This window comes from Tenrec ecaudatus, chromosome 4, assembly GCF_050624435.1.
Source record: "Tenrec ecaudatus isolate mTenEca1 chromosome 4, mTenEca1.hap1, whole genome shotgun sequence".
In the NCBI taxonomy this organism is placed as follows: domain Eukaryota; kingdom Metazoa; phylum Chordata; class Mammalia; order Afrosoricida; family Tenrecidae; genus Tenrec; species Tenrec ecaudatus.
Window position 1 is genome coordinate 174,060,108 of NC_134533.1, and position 15,344 is coordinate 174,075,451.

A 15,344-nucleotide genomic window follows, 5' to 3' on the forward strand; every position below is an offset into this window, starting at 1 on the left:
AAATAACTAGATGTCAAATTGCATCTGCATCTGTAAAGTTCTACACAAGTTTAAGGTCCTAGTATTAAAAACACAATTTAAAAATCAGACACAATAATAATAAGTTAAATAGAGATTGGTATATTGATGGGAACTTGTGAATCTGAAAGAATGCAATAAAGCAGTTATAGAAGTTACATTTTATACCCCTGAAAGAGAAAAATAACATAACTGAATTAGATTGACTACTTAAAATTGGCTTAGCAATTTCTGCTTTTATTATGGTTGGCTCTATCTTCTCTTGAAGAAAATTCTATTATTTTGTTATTAGGAGTAAGGTGTCAAAGTGAGAGCAGAATTTATCGGAGTGCCGTTAAATGTTTAGAAATTATTCTACTTTACTTTTCCTTGTAAAGATCACATCTATCCTGAAGACCTGAAATTCAGTGTTTTAAATAATCTGTATATGCTAATAGTTTCCTAGTTAATAATCTAAACTGAATGGCTAAAGAAAGGTAAAATATATTTATCTGTTAATACTCACCATAATACCACATTTCTCCCTCAAATAAACTCTGAAATTTGGTTTTCTGAAGATTGAACTCTAGTGTGATTGACTAAGACTTCAAAAAAGATGATAACAAAGAGAAAAAGACACAAACTTTTAGAAAGTAAAACAGTCAGTAGAATATCAACCAGGAAATATTTTCTATATTTGTTTTTGCTTATTAAGTTACTAAAATCAATGAAACTAGATTTATCAAGAGTTCATATTGATGACATACAGGTAACACAACTAAAGCCTTCTCTTTCTTGCTGAAATTCAATCAAAACATAAAGCAACCTTATTGCCAGAAAATATGCTCAAGGGATGAAAGGAGGAGGGCTGACTTGTAAGTAATAAGACTTTACTGCTGAGAGAGAGAAAGAGAGAGAGAGGGATAGAGAGAGAGAGAGATATTTTATCTGCAGTAAGATAATAATTGGAAAATTTCCATTTAATGTGAATGGAAAAATCAACATAAATTTACATGCTTCATGTAATCAGCAAAAATAGAGAACTGAAAGTGTAAACAGGAATATTAAAAGCCAAGAAACAACTAGCCATGTCTAGATTAGACCTACCCTTATTAAAAATGAATATTATTCTCATCAAGATACGGTTCATTTTTATTCTTTTTGGGGAGGAGGCAAGAATGAAAGTTCAAATTAAGGTTCAAAAATAAACATGTCTATAATTCTAGAACTTTAATTACAGTGGTATGGATAAAACTCTATTTTATTGCAACTTTTTCTTAATGGCACCATGAAGATTAATTTAGGCTGAGTTACTGTTATTACATTTTATAGAATGAGAGATTGAGGCAATAAAAAAGAAATATTTTGCATTTACCAAGCATGCATTTATAAATGCTTAATTAAGATTTTCAAACTGGTGGCAATGTAGGTGAGCCATTGGGCTGCTCATTAAAAGGTTGGAGGTTCAAACCCACCAGCAGTTCCACAGGACAAGGATGAGGCTGTCAGTTTCAAAAAGAATTATATACTTGGAAACCCTACATGAGTTGATTATGAATGCAAATCAACTCTATGATAGTGGGGTTGTAACTTTTACATGATTTATAGATGCCAATACCTGTCTACTCCAAGGTTTGCAGGTATTGCTTGTTGACATAATTAAAAGTGTGTATGATACTAGATAAAATCCAATCACTGAAACATAGGGGGACTTCAAAAAGTACGTTGAAAATAAAATGAAAAGATAATGTATTTTTTTCCAAAAAAAATTGAAGCCCCTCATAATACGAAATACACAGTAAATTTTATTTTTAATGTTCTAAATTATTGTTCCCTGCCTGATTAAAGTTTGCCAAGAATATGAGAAATTTAGATTATTTGCTATCTTATTTTTCTTCTGTTAAATAGAAAACAGCATGCAAAAGCTTTATAAATATGTATTTATTTTTACATTACAGCTCATTTACCTTTTTGGAGTCTATCTTTTATAGTGTAAATACATAAAATAAGCAAGAGGAGATATTACAAAGAGGACATTTTATTGTTATATATGCATTTTAAAAAGGCTCTTTTAAACCCCCATTGAAACGAGCTACAAAACCCTGAAATGAATAAAGAAGCTAACGGTGATCTACAGTGCCCTTCTCAATTTCAGCGTTCTCACTGGATTTTTAGTTATCAAGGGGATTTGCATGGCAATAATTTCTAGCATTCTTAGAATAACTTCTTGCAGTTACAGAAAATAGTTTCTTAGGGATGTAGAGTTTCTGAAAGTGATCATCTTCATTGGACCTCAAAACATGAATGATGCTTTCAGGTCAGTAAGCAGCCTCCAAAGAGTTCCCTCGGGATGGAAAGGAGAAATCAATACACAAAACAACAACAGCAAAACTGTGCTTTCTGATCATATTTGTCATGTATTCATTCAAATATATAAAATGTAAAATGCACTTAGGTGATAGCAGCGACTTTGTTTACCTTTGCTGCTTTTAGGGAAGGGAGAGGACATTGTGTCTTTAGACAATGGCACTTAGTACCATGGGAGAGTCTACAATCTGGGGCCTTGATAGTATATGTTACAAGAGCAGCCTGAAACCATGGCCTTTCCTCCCTTTTAACTCTGGACATGAGTCCGGAATCCACGTTGAATTTTAAAGTTGTTTTCTTTCTTTTAATTCTATGGTAGTTTAGGTGAAGACTCACAGATCAGATCATCAGGTTTATGCTGAACAACCCAGACACACTTGGTTTCCCCGCATCCCCTGCAATCCAGTCAAGGTTCTACCCCCATTCCCTTTGCTCCCCGTGCTCCTGTTTGCATTCCTCCGCCTCTCTCAACTCTCTAATGTTGTCTTTGGGTCGATGCTGCACTTCAGTGATTCGCTGTTCTATTACAGAGGTGCATTCAGTCCTCGATCAGATGGGTGACCAAATCTCAGTCTCATCTGTCTTTCCCATCACTAAACCTGGTCTTTTAGCTCTTGTGTGAGTTTGGGTTTTGTTCCACATTTTTTAGAGTTTTGTTCCACATTTTTTACAGCAGTTTTTCACCCCTGTGCTTCCCCCTATACCCAAATGGAAATATGTTTTCTCTGTAATGCAAGATGTCAGCAGCTCATTCCCGGAATGTCTTTCCTCTGTGGTCATGCAAATGCACGATGTCATAGTTTTTCCAAGAGGGTGTTGAGACACAAATAACTATCTGAAACCCAGTTATGTGGGAGGTTCTCAGAAAATATGTTGCTGTGAGGAAATTATCTTACCATGTTAAATAGGGCAGTTTGATTTGCTTGTAATATTCTACTTTTAAAACGTGTGTGTGTGTGTGTGTGTGTGTGTGTGTGTGTGTGAGAGAGAGAGAGAGAGAGAGAGAGAGAGAGAGAGAGAGAGAGAAAGAGAAATTTGAGGGAAAATTCACAGAACAAGAATGATTTTCCATTCAATACTTCTTACATGTTTTGCTTAGTGATATTGATTAAAGCCCCATAATGAAATAGCACTCTTACTTTCTGTCACTGGCCTTTTTCTTCCCTGTGGTAGATTGATCCAAAGAGTGCATGCCTTCCTGGTATTATTATTAATTTTGTAGAACTGTCATTGTGGGGCTGAAGGTTGAAACACAGAAACGAGTTGAATTCCAGGCTTTGAGTTTGACTAAAGGTCATAGTTTTAGGGGGACCACTGTCCTGGAGCACACCAGGATGCCTGTTTTATTATTTTTAATAAAATTTCTCACATTCTCTCCAGAACTTTCTATTGTGATCCCTTTCATAGCAGTTACCCAGGGCAGCTGGGCACCAACTAGTTAAGTGATTTTCAACTTGTGGGTTGTGACCCCTTTGGGGGTTGAATGACCCTTTCACAGGGGCCACCTAAGACCATCAAAAAATACATCTTTCTAATGGTCTTAGGAACCATCAACCCCATCACATACACACTGTACAAATACAGGTGTATTGGATAGGTTGGCACCACAATGTTCTTAAGTGGACCAGTCACACAGGTGTAGAAAGCAGCTTCTGTGTTGAAAGCAGCTACTTTGATGAATGCAGCAGTATTGGAGGTAAAACAGCACTTCATGAATTATAAATACCGGGTAAATATAAAATTATGTACTGTAAAATCATCAACTACTGAAAAAGAAAAATATATCTGTACCATGGGAACTTAATCTGGGTGCTGATTGGTCTCTTTGTATTTAGCTGTGGTTGATGTAAATACTGCTCCCCTGTGATAGTAACAGGTATGTAAAAAATCAACACAGAGAATGGTAAATCATAAGAAACTTTAATGAACTGTATTGAATGAACTACATCATGTATCATCTTTTGTATTATTAAAGCTATGGTTATATATTATTTTCATTAGCAAACCATCCCATGAGAATGGATCATGTAGAGAAAAACATTAAGAAAATAAAATAAAATGAGGGTCTTTTACAGTATTATTTTACCTCAATAATTACAACAGGAATTGACACCGCAATGTGCTATTTGTTGTGAAGTCTGATACACCAAATCTATGAAGTCGAACAAACTAAAATGCCATTTTGATTGCAAGCATCCAAGATTTGCTGGCAAGGATACCAACTATTTTAGAAGTAAAGCTGATGGATTCAAGAAAGCCAGACTTGACACTGGTGGGAAGTACCACAAACAAAATGTAGCTGATGTTGAAGCTTCATATTTGGTGGCACTCAGAATCTCCAGAGCTATGAAACCTCACACCATCGCTGAGGATTTACTCATGTCAGCGGCCAAAGACATTGTTCGAGTTATGATCAGAGACGAATTTGTTACTAAATTGAGTTTAATTTCCTTATCTAATGACACTGTCCACAGAAGAATAGATGACATATCTGCTGATATTCTTGATCAGGTAATCCAGGAAATTAAATCTGTTCCACTTCCAATGTTTAGCATCTAGCTTGATGAATTTACAGATGTCGCAAACTGTTCACAGTTATTGGTTTATGTGAGGTATATTAACGATGGCGACTTTAAAGGTAAGTTTCTTTTTAAAACACCTCCTGAAACGACAACTACTGCACATAATGTATTTGACACAGTTGGCTCATTTCTGAAAGAGCATAATATCTCTTGGAAAAGGTTTGTGGCGTTTGCAGTGAAGGTTCTCCAGCTATGCTAGGATGTTGATCTGGATTTCAACATTTGGTACTGAAGGAGTCACCAAAAGTCATCGGAACTCACCGTATGATTCATTGGCAAATATTAGCAATGAGGATGTGCCACAAGAGTTACAAGAAGTAATGAAAAGTGTCATAAATTCTGTCAATTTTATAAAGACAAGCACTTTAAACAGTTGACTGTTTTCGCAACTATGCAATGAGTTGAATGCACTGAATAATGCTCTGCTATTTCACACTGAAGTGAGATGGTTGTTGAGAGGAAAAGTTTTAAAATGTGTTTTTGAGCTTCGTGATGAACTCAAAACAGTTTTTTTTTTATCAGAAAGCAAGACTGAAGTTCAAGGCACTTTTCATAAATGTGAACTGCAGAAAATCGCTTACTTGGTTGACATCTTTGCCATTTTGAATGAGTTAAATGTATCACTGCAAGGACCAAATGCAACATGCTTTCATTTGTCTGAAAAGATCTGATAATTCCAAATGAAACTCCAGCTTTGACAAAGGAAATTGGCTGAAAATAAAATTTATATGTTGCTACCTTATCTGCTTTCTTTGAGGAACATGACATTGAACCAGATGAAAGGATTATGATGATAATTTCTGTGAAAGAACATTTACAATGCTTGCAGATGAAATTTCATCATACTTGCCAAATCTACCTGACACCGCATTTGCACTTGTCAGAAGCCCATTCACAGTCAAAGTTGAAAATGTTCCTGAGATAGTACTAGAGGAGTTCATTGAACTTATTAACAGTGATGCAGCGAGAACTGATTTCTCTACAATGCCAGTTACAAAATTCTGGATCAAGTGATTGCAGTCATACCCTGTTCTGTCTGAGACTGTACTGCACCTTCTTTCATTTCCAACAACATATTTTTGTGAAACAGAGTTTTCCAACTTGTTGGTTACGAAGTCTAAATACAGAAGTAGGCTTGTTGTGGAAGATGATCATTGTGCTCTTGCAAAGACTGTCCTGAGAAATTCTGATCTGGTGAGAAAGAAGTTATCTCAACCTTCTTGCTGACAGCTTTTTAAACATACTGTCGCAAAATGTAGCAATGTAGCTTACTATTGTTATATTAAATTAAGTTTGTTACTCATGCTACACCATGCTTCAAGACAAAATTTCATTTATTTGTCATTAGAAATAAATATTTCACAATATATAATTACATATTGCTCTTGTCATTAATCACTATGCTTTCATTATGTTCAATTTGGAACGAGAAAAATATATCCTGAATATCAGATATTTACTTTATGATTCATAACAGTAGCAAAATTACAGTTATGAAATAGCAATGAAAATAATTTTATGGTTGGGGATCACCACAACATGAGGAACGGTATTAAGGGGTTGCAGCCTTAGGAAGGTTAAGAACCACTGAACTAGTTCTTCTGATCTCCAGGTTGTAGAGGCTGAGTTTCTGTGGTCCATTGTTTCTTTTATTTCTATGGTTCACATTTTTTTACACAATTCCTTGTTCTAGACTAAAAGTTACACTTTACCTGGTCGTTCAAGAACTTTCAAGACAACAGGGATTATTCAACAAAGAAGGAGGTAGGACATTTTCTTTGTGTTCTATGTTACATCAATTAGCTTTAATGTCTCCAGTAACTTTGTTTCTGAAAAGCAAGAGGTTTGGTTATGGATAAGAAGTTTTGATACCTTTGCCCCATTTGCTCTGCTATATACATGACTGACTATATTTCCAGAACATACAAATATGTACAAGGAAATATAATTTCCAAAATCAACATATGACCATGTGTATACTCCTACTTGACTACCCTAGCCTGTTCATTATGATTTCTGTTATTATAATCTCAGTAAATAACAGTAGTGACTTTTATTATTGGGATTATATATGTCACTATGTATTTCATGTTATTAAACTGGGATTGAGCCTAGAGCAGTATTTACCTTTGTTGTTTACTTGTTTGCTTTGGTGTTGTGGCCATTAGTGTTGTTTCAACTTTTTATTATGAATTGGGTGAAAGTGTACAGAGCAGATCATTTTCCACTCAATAATTTATATCCATTTTGGTTTGTACCATTGATTACAATCTTCACAAGGTAACAGCAATTATCCTGATTTCTCTTGACGTTTCTTTCTACCATTCCTTCTTGCCTAACCTTGCAGAGCTTTGTCCTTGGGCTAAAACTGCCCTTTGATCGAAAATGACTGCTTAGTCTACGGTGTGCTTTTGTCCTGAGTGTTTATCTCCCCAGATCTGTCTGTTATTTGGCTGAGAAGTGAGCCATGGGGGAGATTTCGTTTCCAGTCCTGAAGGATGCCAAAAGGCCAGAAGTGTCTTTTTATTTTTTTTTAAACCAGTGTCTTTTTTTAAAACAGTCTCTATTCAACCATGAATAGTGATATTTTTAATTTAATATTTTATGATATGAGTTTCATATTTCTCTCCAAGTCAGTTAAGGACTTTCAAATATGATCTCTTTCTCTTGGTATCAGGGTTTTTGTATTGATGTTAGTATAATGCATTAGTCTACCAGAATAATTGCTTCTTTGAATCTGAGATTTTTTTCTCCACTCCTTTTTCCTCGAGATAGAGACAGACTAATTGTTCCACCTTAGATAGCTGTTTGTGAGTTTTTAAGACCTCAGTCACTACTCAGCCATGTATAATGTAGAACATTGTCTTTGGAAACTATGTTAAGTCAATTGACTTTGGTGAACACCAAGACCATGGGCCTGAGACTTAGGCCTAGCAACCCATTTTCTTAAGGTCTTTGGTTATGTCTTAGATGTTTTAGATGTTTTTATAACTGTTTCCCCTGTATGTTCAACCACACTCATGGATATATTTATAGCAAAGGTATATGCATATATAAATTTATTCTGTCACATATATGTGATTTATAAATATAATGTTTGTATATTCTTACTCCCTTTCTCACCCCTTTCACGTTGCATGTCTATCCTGGCATCTCTTCATCAGTTAGCATCATTGTAGTATTGTGTATATAACAACATTTTTCTAGGTTGGATTCATTCTTGCACTACTCCAGGTATCTTCCTCTGCCTCCTTCACTTACTGCTGACTCCTTTTTGTTGTGTATTTCTTCCCCCTCATTCAAGTTAACACAAGCCTATTCCTTAGCCTGGGCCTGTTTTGACAGATAATATTGAGCTTTTCTATCATATCTTTCCATGTTGTTATTGTTATCAGGTGATGTTGAATCAGTTACAACTCATAGTGACCTTATGCACAGCAGAACGAAACTTCCCTGGTTCTGCACGGCCCTCACAATTGTTGCTATGTTTGAAAATGTTTAGGTAGCCATTGTATTGATCTATTACATACTGGATCTTGCTCTTTTTCACAGTACAAGCGTGATTTCATCCTCTAGGGACTGGTCTCTCCCAACAATATGCTTGAAGGAACAGTTTGTGTCAAATGTGGTAAAGGAGGATAGAGGGCCAAGGCATATTTCTTCGTGGTATCTATCTTAAGATCCCTGGTGCCATCGTGGTGGTGAGTTGGGGACTGGGTCAGCATCGACTTGGTGGCGATGAGCTGGTTTGGTTTTTGTCAGCCTTGGGTGGGGCTGGAGTTGGAATCTCCTTTCGCTTGTACAGCCAGAGGAAATCAGCTGTGGCTGCCATGCCACAACCTCAGGCATACAGATCTTTTCCTAAAGCATGTATCCTAGATTGTACTTCCAGAAAAACCTTGAAATGTTTTGCTGATTAATATGTAGTCATTTCTTGGAATTTGTCCTTCTTGCTGTATTAAAACACATGATTGTCTGATTTGAAATAGCCAATACCAGTCCATTTCAGCTCAGGGTATCATATCAATCTTTATGTGTTCCATTGCATTTTTGATAACTTCTACTTCTTCTCTAGTCATGCTTCGTACATTTCACATTCCATTTACTAATGGTTGCTTGCAGCTGTTTCTTCTCATGTTGAGTCATTCCCCATCAACAAATGAAAGGCCCTAGATCTCCAACCATGATCTTAGAGCCTCCTCTATTTTAAGAAGCAGCTCTTCCCCAATCAATTTGTGAGTGCCTTCCACTCTGGGGTTCAATGTCAGGCACTGTATCAGAAAATGTTTCACTGCTATTTATAAAGTTTTCTATCACTAATCCCTTAGCATTGGACCACCTATTTTTTTCCTCCCGTTTGTTCTTAGTCTTGAAGTCTTAAAACCCACTCATCACTGCTGGTGGAAATGCTGCTGGTATATCTTTCAGCATTACAGCATCATGCAAACTCCCACAGTAACACAAATGGACAGATGAGTAGTGAGAATCCTTCAATCAGTTACAGAAGTTCTTGTTGCAACCACTTGTCTGTTTGTCATACTTTGGTGACTTTTCCATTGTTCTGCTGCTGGAAGCTCCATCGCTGGTAGATCACATACCAGCAGGGTCAGTGAATGTAAACAGGCTTCAGCAGAGCTTCCAAACTAAGAACAGACTACAAAGAAGAAAGCTAGGTTGAAGAATTAGCCATGGAAAGCCTTATGGGTCGCAATAAAATATTGCCAGATAAAGAAAATCTCAGGAAGAAGCAGAATACTGTCAGAGAAAGTGCCAGAAGATGAGCCCCTTGGGTTGGAGAATTCTCACAATATGACTGGGCAAGAGCTGGGTTCTCCATGGATGCTGCATGGCCTTTAAAGTAAAACCTTTAAGACTGTCAATTGTTAATGAGGCATGGCTCAAAATAAGATATAGCTGCAAACATCTATTAGTAAATGGAAGTTGGAGTGGACAATGTATGAATCAAGGGAAATTGGAAATCACTAAAAACTAAATTTAACACATAAAGATTGATATTTTAGATATTATTGAGCTGAAGTGGGTGGGTATTAGTCATTTTGGTCAAAAAGACCGGTTCAAGATCTATCTTGAAATAAAATACTATCTGTATCCACTTACAAGGAATCTAGTCAGTACAACGCATGCAAATTTACACCACTATCATGAAATCTAGTGACACAGAAATGGAAATATTTTACCAATATCTTTTATCTGAAATGCTTTGCTTCCCTTGTTTAGGGTTCTCAGTATTTGATAATGCTGTGAGCTATGCATAAAAATTTCAGCAGCTTCCTCATTTGAAATGGGGAGCCAAATCCTTCTTCATTGTCTCTTCTTAGTCTGGAAGTCCTGCTGAAACCTATTCTCTGTGTGCGACCTTACTGGCTTTTGAAATACCAGTGACATAGCTTCTAGAATCACAGCAACACACAAAAAAACATAGTATAACAAACTGAAAGATAAGTGGTGGAATTTACAAAGAAGAATCTGGCATTAGGATTGGCAGAAGGATTATTAACAATATGCAATATGCAAATTGCACAAACTTGGTTGCTGAAAGTGCGGAGGAATTGATGCAATTGCTTCGGGTTGTAGGTGTCAGTGGATTACTGCTCACTATAAGGAAGATCACAATACTCACAGTTGAACCCACAGGTAACATCATGACACATGGAGAAAAAGTTGAAGTCGTCAAGAATTTGGTCTTGCTTGGATCCGCAATCAATGCTCTTGACATCAGAATTCAAGAGATCGAAAGACAAGTTGCATTAAGCGAATCTGCTGCACAAGACCTTTTAGAGTGTTAGACAGAAAGGATGTTACCTTGAGGATAAAGGTTCCCCTTCATGGTGCTCTTTAAGGCCTGGTGTTCTTATTGCCTCCTATGCAAGTGAAAGCTGGCCATTAAATAAGGCAGGGTAAAAAAGAATCAGTGCATTTGGATTGTGGGGCTGGAAAAGAATATTGGAAGTACCCTGGACTACTAAAAGGACAAACAAATCTATGCTGGAGGCACTAAGGACAGAGTGTTCGTTAGAGGCTAGGATGGCAAGCCTTCATCTTATATATGTGGCCATATTGTCAGGAGAGATTAGTCCCTGAAGAAGGGCATCGTGTTCGGTAAAGTGAGGACGTCACTGGACCAGGTAGAGTTTTGTTTTGTTTCGCGTAGGGTCTCCATGAATTGGAGCCAATATGCTGGCACCTAACAACAATCACGACCGTCTGAACATGACTTCACACATGCAGTCAAGATGCACTCATATGGAGGTGAGGTGGGAATACAAAATTTGAGAAACACAAGAAAAAGAACAGTAGCTGGAAAGTATGGCTTTGTTTATAGAAATGAAGCTGAGACCACACGATAGAATTTGGCAAGACCAATTATTTCTTTGTCACAAATGCTTTTCTCACCTTAACAAATAGTGGATATATATATGTGGACTTCTCCAGCTGGAATACACAGAAATCAAACTGACTAAATCTGTGGGAAGAGACAGTGTAGAAGCTCAATGAGGACAAAGGTCAACCGTGGAACAGTTCCGCCTCAATTGCTCCATTTTAAGTTCAGGTTGAGAAAAATTAAAACAAGCCCATGAGACTCAAAATACAACCCTGAGTACACCCACACTCGATCATTTCCAGAACAGATTTTATGTGTTGAACTCCAATGATCGAAGACCCAACGAGTTGTGGGATGACTTTGACAACCTTGTACAAAAAGAAAGGAACGAAAGGATGGATCAAAGTGGTGTCTAAAGAGATCCTGAAACTTTTTTAAGGATCGAGTAGCTCAGAAAAATGGAAGAAATTATGAAATCAAAGAACTTACCAGAAAATTTCAAAGTGCAGCTTGAGCAAAAAAAAGGCCAATAGTCGAATGCAATGTGCATATTATGGGAGTTGCAACACCAAAAAGGAAGACCATGGCCAACATATCGGAAAATGGAAAGAAATCAAGAAAACGTTCAATATTGCAATATTGAAAGATTCTATAGACAAAATATTGAATGATGCAGGAAACATTTAAAAAGAAGATGAGCAAAATGCATAGTTACTGTACCAGAAGAACCTAGTAAATATTCAACTATTTTAAAATTCAGATAATTTTAATACCGGGAATCAAAGTCCCTCATTTCCCACGCACAAAAGCCATTTCTTTTAGAAATACATATATTTTTTAAAAAACAAGATTTTCTTCTATTTCTTAATATATAAATGTTATATGTAAAGTTCTGATTTTCTTCCTGGGAAGACAAACTAGCTTTCTTAAAACTCACCATGTCTATTTTCCCCTGACCTCTTATCTAATATAATTGCAGAACAGTACTAGGTTACATTATTCTGTCCAAGTAAATCCTTTTCATAATCAAATGCAAGGGTAGAGTAAACATTGATAAGGGAAACCAAATTATTATTCTGAAAATTACTGTATCCAGCTTTGTCCCCAAGAAATATTGTCAGGGAAATCAAACGAGAAGAACTCAGACTAGCACTCCATCGCAGACAATGCAAAAAAAAAAAAAGCTGCATATTGGGTGGAGGCTGACTGATGAGTCAAATCACTAGCTCTTTCAGAGTTCCATTAGGCACTTGATATCACATTTAGTATAAAAGCCCCCCTTTGGTAGCTAGGTGGGTTTATTGTTTGCCAAGGCTGGGTGCTGCTGAGTAGATTGATGCACAGCCCTTCAATGCGACAGAATGGAGTCACCTCACTGGGTTTCCGGAGCTGTAGTATTTATGGGAGCAAATCACCCTTGGTCTTTTACCCCACAGGGGGCCACTGGAGAGTTTGAAATGCCTGGTTAGCAGCCAAGGGTGCCGCCAGCGCTCCTCCTTAAGCAGCACAGCACCGCATAGCTGTACATACTATTGGTGGGTCGGCAGATCCACTCCAAGTATTCAGTCACTTTAAAATGATTATTTTATAAATTTAAAAATACTTTGAAATTAGTTAATGGCTAGATCCTTCATATTTCAAAATTGCTATTAAATTAGGGATTACATAAGATAAAATTGATCAGATCGAAGTGTACAATTCAATATTTCTGAGGCTATTAATAGAATTGTGCCACCATCCCCACGATCAATTTTAGGAAAGTGTAATCATGCCGAAAGCAAACCTCAGGCCCATTAGCCATCATTTTCCATTCTCCCCATCTTCTCCTCCTTCCCTCGGCAATCACTAATCTATGTTTTGCCTCTATGGACTTGTGTATTATGGATATTTTAGATTAATGGGATCATATGATATGTGATCTTTTGTGACTTCTTTCTCCCATCATAATGTTTATGAAGTTTATCCATATTGTAATATGGATCAGTATTTCATTTCTATATTTTTAAAAATGTGCTATATATATATAAAACTTTAGTGACTTCCACATTTTTAAATGTGTAATTTAGTGGCACTATATTATGTTTTGCAACTATGACCACTATCAATTTTCTATTTTTAATCACTTAGTTTTCCCAAATTTTTTGCTTCTTCCAGCAATTCCTTAAAATTTTTAATAAATCATTTTATTGGGGGCCCTACAACTCTTATCACAATCCATACATCCATCCATTGTGCCAAGCACATTTGTATATTTGTTGCCATCATCATTCTCATAATATTTTCTTTCTACTTGGGCCCTTGGTATCAGTGCCTCATTTTCCTCCCTCCCTCCCTTGGTCAATGAGATCAAAAATCATATTTTTGTATGTTTTTCTTTAGATGAAACACTCACCCAATGCAATTGAGTTAATGTCAACTCATAGCAGCCCTGCTGTGGTTGTCTAAGATTGTAACTATGTACAAAAGTAGAAATCTCAGTTTTCTCTGTGGAGCAGTTAGTGATTTCAAACTGCTGCCCATGCGGACTTCAGCCCAGTGCATAACCACTGTACCACCAAGACTCCTTCTATGAAACCAGGATGCATAAAACTATCGTGACAGTAATTTGATAGTTTTTTGGGATATGGTCCAGGAGGTCAGAGGGAAAAGGGGAGGTAATAACGATGAGTACAAGAAAGAAGAAAACATTCTACAACTGATTGCGGGGATGCCTGCACAACTCTTTTTAATATGTTGAAAGTGCCGAGTTTGTTGTTAGGTGCCATCAAGCATTTCTGACCCAGAGCTATCCTATGTGCATCAGAACACAGCACTGTGAGCTCTTGTTCCATCTTCACAAGTTTTCTTATATTTCAGTCCATCGATGCAGCCACGGTGTCACCCCAACTTGTCAAGGAGATTCTTCTTTTCCAATGTCCCTCTGCTTTACCGAACATGATGACTTTCCCCAGGGACGGACCTCTCCTGACAACAGGACCAAAGTACATTAGACAAAGTCTCGCGATCTTTGTTTCGAAGGAACATTGCATAGGATTATTCCAAAAAAAAAGTTGTTTGCTTTTTTGGTAGTTCATGGTCCTTTACATTTTTTCTCCAGCCCCATCATGCAAATGCATCAATTTTTCTTTGGTCTTCCATATTTAACGTCCAGCTTTCACATGCATGTGAGGAAATTGAAGATATCCTGGCTAGGTCAGGTGCACCTTAGTCCTTAAAATAACATCCATATTGTTCCACACTTTAAAGAGGCCTTGTGCAGAAGATTTATCAAATGTAATGAGTCATTTTATCTTTTTCTATTTTTTTGGAGTTTTTTCCCAAAGTTATAATGCATGGTTTGAAAGAGGAAAAGAAGAGAGAGAGAGCGCGTGCAAGAGAGAGAGAGAGAGAGAGAGAGAGAGAGAGAGAGAGAGAGAGAGAGAGCGCTGATGAAATCTAGGAATAGAGTGAAAGAGAAAGGAGGGAGAGACTCCTTTAGTCTCTTGACAATCACCTGATTCCATGAGTGTTGATTATGGGTCCAAGCAAGACAAAACCAATGACAACTTCAATCTTCTCTCTGTTTATCATTATGGTATCTATGGGTCAAGTTATGTGGATTTTGATTTTCTTTCCAATGACTTATAATCCACAATGAAGGTTGAAATCCTTGATCTTCATCAGGAGGATTGTGTGATAATTGAATTACATGTCAATAAAACTGGTAAAATAAAAACATATATATCTTTTGTAAATTATTTATTTCTATCAGTACAATGTTTTTAACATTCATCTATGTTGTAGTATGTATTATGACTTCACTTATCTTTATGGATAAGTCATTTTCTACTGAATATGTAGTATATTTAACACATTTTTCTTATCCATTCATTTGTGGATAGAATTTAGGTTGTTCCTCTTTCTCCACTATTGTGAACAATGCTGCAATGAATTTGGTGTACCGGTATCTGATTGTGTTCTTGCTTTCAATTCTTTTAGGTATGTCCCTAGGAGATGGATTTTCTGAGTATTTATTTGAATTATTGTATCACTAGATTCTTTATTAATCTTTGTTT

The 15,344-nt window shown here is 36.6% G+C and overlaps 1 pseudogene; it reads left to right on the top strand.

The window, feature by feature from the left end:
• The window catches only part of LOC142446125 (mitogen-activated protein kinase 6-like), a 46,859-nt pseudogene that overhangs the window by 15,028 nt on the left and 16,487 nt on the right, over positions 1-15,344 (top strand).